The sequence below is a fragment of the Zootoca vivipara genome, chromosome 2, assembly GCF_965207765.1.
Source record: "Zootoca vivipara chromosome 2, rZooViv2.hap1.1, whole genome shotgun sequence".
NCBI classification, from domain to species: Eukaryota; Metazoa; Chordata; class Lepidosauria; order Squamata; family Lacertidae; genus Zootoca; species Zootoca vivipara.
In genome coordinates, this window is record NC_142584.1 from 65,315,335 (window position 1) to 65,321,916 (window position 6,582).

The window sequence follows — 6,582 nt, forward strand, 5'->3', positions numbered from 1 at the left end:
ATGGATAGGGTCCCCTTCCTCAACAGACAAAGCCAGAGTTTAGAGCAGAGAGGTTAGGAAAAATGTGAATTAGAAGGAAAGCAGCAATCTGGAGAGAGAAAGAGAGCAAAGTTAGAGACCAATGTTTGCTTTCTGTTTGAATCCAAGACTGCGGCTATGTGAACAACATGATCCTCTTGGCGTGTTGATACTGTGAGCTCCTCCGTTGTAGGCTCAGGTTGTACATATGTACATATAAACCATATATCCTAAAGACACTACAGTGTCTGCTGTGCCTCACTTGCAAAAGGAAACACAAACTCTGGGTAAGTGCCTGAAACCCCTGGAATCTCACACCGCTCAGATATTGGGGTGTCACAACAATAATAACAAAGCCAGAGATTCATTCTAGAGATGTGCTAGGAAAAACAAACCCACACCCCCAATCGTGAGCTTTTAATGCCATATTGGGCTTCACTGTATAAGTTAATTTAATTAAAAATAGTTATGATCCACCTTCACCTAAAGGTCTCAGTAGAAATATACTTGGTCCAAACCCAAGAGTTAAACAGCATTAAACAAAATGCAGAATTTAGATATTGTACAGTTAAAACCACCAGCAGCAACCAACATTCAAATATGCAATACACCCCACTCCTCCCTGAAAGCCCGGGCAAAGAGATGTGTCTTCACCTGCTGATGAAGCGGCAAGCCGTACCTCAGGGGGAGGTCATTCCAAGGGTGATAAGCCACTGCAAAAAGTCTCTGGGCCATTTGGATGAGAAGCAGCCTATTTCTTTCTTACCTGCAGAGGCCAATGTAATAAGGCAGAGACAATATCCTTCAAAGAATCCATCTCACAGCCTTAATTCAACTCCATGAACTTTGCACTAGTCTATCTTATTTCATTTCATTATTTCTATACCACCAGGGCATTGTACACAAAAATCCAATAAAAATGCATCCCATAAAACATTAAAATCAAAGGCCATAAAATCATGCCCTCACATCACGAAGCACTGTTGTAGGTGGGACCACAACAAGGACTTCCCTTGGTGATCTGAAACCACAGTCCAGCAGATATTTGGAGAGGAGTTCCATAGAGAACTTGGTTCCCAGGATGTCCAGGGCTTCATACACCAGTAAAGGTAGAGAAGTAAAGGGACCCCTGGTCCCCTGACTATTAGGTCCAGTTGTGACCGACTCTGGGGTTGCGGCGCTCATCTCGCATTATTGGCCGAGGGAGCCGGCGTACAGCTTCCAGGTCATGTGGCCAGCATGACAAAGCCGTTTTTGGTGAACCAGGGCAGCACACGGAAACGCCGTTTACCTTCCCGCTGTAAAGGTAAAGGGGCCCCTGACCACCAGGTCCTTCCAGCTGTAGCAGTCCCTATTTATCTACTTGCACTTTGACATGTTTTGGAACTGCTAGGTTGGCAGGAGCTGGGACCGAGCAACGGGAGCTCACCCTGTCGCAGGGATTCGAACCGCGGACCTTCTGATCGGCAAGCCCTAGGCTCTATGGTTTAACCCACAGCGCCACCTGCGTTCGTACACCAGTATGAACTCCTTAAATTGGATTCAGAAGCTCAATAAGGATAAGTGAAATAGGATCCCCTTTCATAACACCACTCAAAACCCGAGCAACTGCATTCTGCACCAGCTGCAGTTACCAGACCATCTTCAAGGGCAGCCCTATGCATTTATACCCCACCTTTCCTCCAAGGAGCTCAAAGTAGTGCACATTGTTCTTCTCCCTCTCCATTTGACCCACAAGGTCACCCAGCAAGCTTCATGGCTGAGTGGAGTGGGGTTTTGAACCCTGGTCACCCAGGTCCTAGTCCAACCCTCTAACCACTACACCACATAGGTGTAATTTGATTAAAAACATTCTTGGTGCTCTTTTCTTCCAAACTGTCCTTGCCTTTGCACTTCACTGCTCAATCAAGGAGGAGTGCCATGGCAGATAGCCATTCTGTAGCCACTCTGATTGTTGCATTAAGGATGAGAGCAGAGGAATGGAGCCACTGGATAAAAATTGGCTCAGCCAGTTGTTTACATGTGGGGACATTCCAGCCCTGTGAACTTCACTGCTGCTTATAATCAAGAGTTTAGTAGTAGGAAAACCCAGATATTTGCCTGCCATCCCTCTCCACAAGTCACCTGGAGTGTTAGCATGTGGGTCTCCTTATGTAATGTCATCCATTTACTGCAAAGTAGGGAACTGAAAAGGCCTTTTTCTGAGCTTGTTTATTATTTTTGTAAGCAAATGTTGGAATTATATACCAGTAGATCAGCTTATGTATAAATTTATATACATAAATTGTGATGTTCAGGAAATATGATTTCCCTATGCTTAGTTAGTGAAACCCTCCACAATTGTATCTAGAGAGAATCCCACATGCATGGTGTTATTTCTCGGCGGTGTTGGATTGCAACTCAGGCACTGATGCTCAGTAATGATACACTTTCACAAGCCTTAGTATGCATTCCACATCACGGCTCTGAAAGGCATAGCTGGCTGCAGGCAAGATTAAATGACAATTTTATGTTACTGACCTCTAGTGGTGGCCTATTTTGTGATACGTAAATATTATCGGTGGCAATGTAGGATTTTGTTTATAACAGGGCCTCTAGAATATCACCGGGCCTCATCTGCTGCCATTTTTCAAGGAACTCTCTAGGTATTTAATTACTACTAAAGATTAGCTTTTTTAAAAAATGTAGTCATGTAATTATCAGTTCACATGCTGGACACCTGGTGAATGGCACCCTTTGATGCCAACCCTCCATTATGTTACGTGTTATATACACATAATACATTTAAAGAAAATTCCCCTACCCCAAGAATACAGGGAACTGTAGTTTGTTAAGGTGCTGAGAACTGTAGCTCTGTGAAAGGTAAACTTTCTTTTGGGGGGGGGAAGGGATGTGCTTTAAATGTAAGCAATCAACATCTGGACAAATGTAAGCAATCAACACCTGGACAAATTTTCATTAGTTCACAAACCATGAACATCACTGCACCATCACCATCATGATAATAATGACGATAATAATGATCTAGATTAAAAATACTAGAATGTGAAAGGATACTTTCTAAGCTATAAGAAAATAGAAGTTACAATTTCCAAAATTAGTTGGCCAGCAGGCTTCATGGAAATGGTTTTCAATTGGTTTACCCTCTATGAGCCTCTGATTCCCCTATCACTAATATAGGTGCATTTATTTATTTTTTTCCCTCTGCCAAATGTTGGCAGGCGCAACAGAAGTAACTACGATTTAGTTTAGATTCTTGCATTGCAGGGGGTTAGACTAGATGACTCCCAAGGTCCCTTCCAGCTCTACAAGTCTATGATTTTATGAGCTACTCCAAGATCACCTTGGCTTGCTTATCAAGATGACTGTCTGGCTCCAGATAAATAAAGGGTACTGATGCCAATGGAAGCTTTCTTCCCAATTCAAATAGTAGCTTCAGAGGAGCATGTTTTGTCAATAACATGGCAGGGGAGGAATGGGTAACCTTCCCTTCTGATTCAGGTCATTATCACCCTTCCCCACACCACTGCTTTTTTGAAAAATGCGCACATTACTTGCAAAGATGCATTTAACATCACAAGTCATTTGACCTTAATAGACCAGGAGTGCATAGCTTTAAAATGTCTTAAACTGACGTTTACATTTCTTTTTAACTCAGGAGAACCACACTGCTACATTAATCATATGAAAATGGAGATTTGAAAGAAAAGAAAATACAAGCCAGCCCCAATCAAGGTTGTAAAAATTATATATACAGTACAATGTTCATAAACCTTAGTTATTACAAAAGCCCTGCCATTTTTAGGCAATGCAAGCAATATACAGTAAACATGAAATGCAATACATGTTAAGTACTTTGTCACATTTTAAATTTAGTATTTCCTTCTAACTTTTTTCCTCTGCATGACCTCTTCTCTCCCTCTCTCTCTCTCTCTCTCTCTCTCTCTCTCTCTCTCTCTCCCTTTTCTCCGTTCAGTTTGTTGTTCTGTTTGCTGTTGTTGTTCAGCTTGTGTCTGTTTCCCCCTCTTTGCTGAATTCAACATCAACAGAACACAAAGCTTTCACTCTCTCAGAAACCGACAACAAGAGTGGCCAGGTGGTCTTGCAGTGGGCTGCAAGAGGCATCTGATAATCTGGTGCCAACTCACCCACATGTGCCACTGAGTCCAGGGAGAGGAGGAATAATGCAGATATATAGTGGTGCAGCCATCTGTGCTCCTTGGCCAAACTTTAATATTCCCACAAAGAAGTGATAAACGCTTGCAAATAAAGGGCATTTGGAATTCTGCCCCCCCGGGGGGGGGGCTACAGTTCAGACTCCTGAGCTCACCTTTCATAACCAGAACTTTAGAAACTACCCCAAACAGACAGGTAAAATATTGCAGACACTCCAAGTGTCCCTATTTTCCAGGGCCATCCCTGATTTAGAGAAGCCGTCCCAGTTTCTGATTTAATCCTGGAATGTCCCGCTTTTCCTTAGGATGCCCCTATTTTCATTGGAGAAATGTTGGAGGGTATGGAGTTATCTGACCCCTCAGGCCCGGCCCTACGTGCAGGCTGGGTGGCGCAGGGCACCATGGCGCCGGCCCACCAGGAGGGCGCCGCGAGCTGCGCCCACCCGCTGGCCAACCGGTCCGCCGTGCAGCTGCGCCTGCCCGCCCGCCTGCCGCGCAGCAGCGCCTGTTGTACCCGCGCTGCGCGCAGCGCCCACCCGCCCACCGCGCTGGGGAACGGGGTGGGAGGGCGCCGGAATGGGGCGGGAGGGCGCCGGAGGATCCGGCACACCACGGCGCCGGGAGCGCTTAAGACGGCGCTGTGACCCCTGAGCTGTCTGAAGGTAACCCTGTAAAGGGAAGAGGTTTTTTTTTAATGTTTAATGTTTTATTATGTTTTTTATATATGTTGGCAGCCGCCCAGAATGGCTGGGGCAACCCAGTGAGATGTGTAGGGTATAAATAGTAAAATTATCATTATGGAATGGGACGCCCCAACCTCAAAAATCTGTTCCAGAGGGCATTCCAACCCTCCAGAGCTAATGTTGAGGATGGAGAGGGGGGAGCTAAGGAGACAGGATAGGAGAAGCTCCATTGCATCCACCAAAGTCTGGCAGTTTGTACAATTTGAATCATTCAAGGATGAAGAACCTGTGGCCCTTCAGGTGTTGCTGGACTACAATTCCCATCCTGAAGTTCATGTGAGCCCAGCCGCACCAGGAGACCCACAGGTTTCCCTTTCCCAACATAGCTTCTAAGTGAATAGATATCCAAGATATGGTGTTTTCTATTGTGGCACCTAGCTTGAAAACTCCTTCCTTTAGGAAGTTCTCCCAGCAGCTTTATTCCTAGCAGCACTGATTTCAAGCTTTGCCATTTCTATCCTTTTGTAAGTTGTTTTTATTTATAGTGCCATTTTATCTGTGTTTTTTACTCTGAATTGTTGCGTTATTGTGGTTGCAAATTGTTATATTATTGTAAGCCTCCTTGCAGATTGTAGGGATGGGTCCTGCCTGGCTCAACTTTTAATCTGTTTCCATGCCTACATTATTCAAAATCAACACGCTGTTCCGTTAAAAGCAGGCAGGGTTGCATGATTTCCCTTGCAAAACATATCTGATATGGATGCAGTGTTGTAGCCGGGAGTAAGAGCCTCCCTGAACTCAATGGAATGGGCTCTAGAGAATAGCGCTGTAACCGCACTAAATGCAAATACCCCTCGCGTTTCGCTCACTGGCAAACAGCCACGGGGCTCTTCTGCATCTAGGGTGTAAAATGGAGATTCCAAATTAAACCGGAAGCCAGAAGGGGGCGTGTGCAAATGTGACACATGGGTGTGATCACAGACTTGTAGAAATTGGCCTGCGCACACGCACAGCTTCCGAGTTTAGTCTGAAATCCTTTTTTGTATCTGTGTTCCACCTGGCACGTGATTTAACCCCCACCCCCCAGCATAAAGATTCTAAAACCCAAGCGCAATGTGTCGGTATCGCACAAGGCTCCTGCGTGCATTGCATGATTTGAGCTGGGAAGGAGCAATTTAAGAAGATTGACCTTTTCCTGCTGCTGCTGCAACCTGAGGGGCGTTTGATATGGGATTTTCTTTGGGGGGGGGGCTGCGGATCCAAACTAGCCTAGCCCCACTTTTATAAACTGCGGTACCAGCAGCGTGCTACAAATTTGCAAGACTGTTGCCAGCTGCTGTTCCCCAACCACATCCCTCCAAGCCACAGACGAAATTGTAAAGAGAATAAGTTCCTGTCCTCGCTGCTGCCTTTATTGCTGGGTGAGGAGGCTGCTGAAAGTTAGATTTTTCCAAAGGCTGGCAACTATTAACTTTTGTCTCCGAGGAAACAAAACAAAACAAATCCAACGAACCACGCATCAAGAAGGAGCGGCAAATTCTGCATTATAACCCCCCCCCCCGCGCGCGCAATCCCTGTGAGCTTCCACTAGCTACTCTAGACCAGGCATCCCCAAACTTCGGCCCTCCAAATGTTTTGGACTACAATTCCCATCATCCCTGACCACTGGTCCTGTTAGCTAGGGATCATGGGAGTTGTAGGCCAAA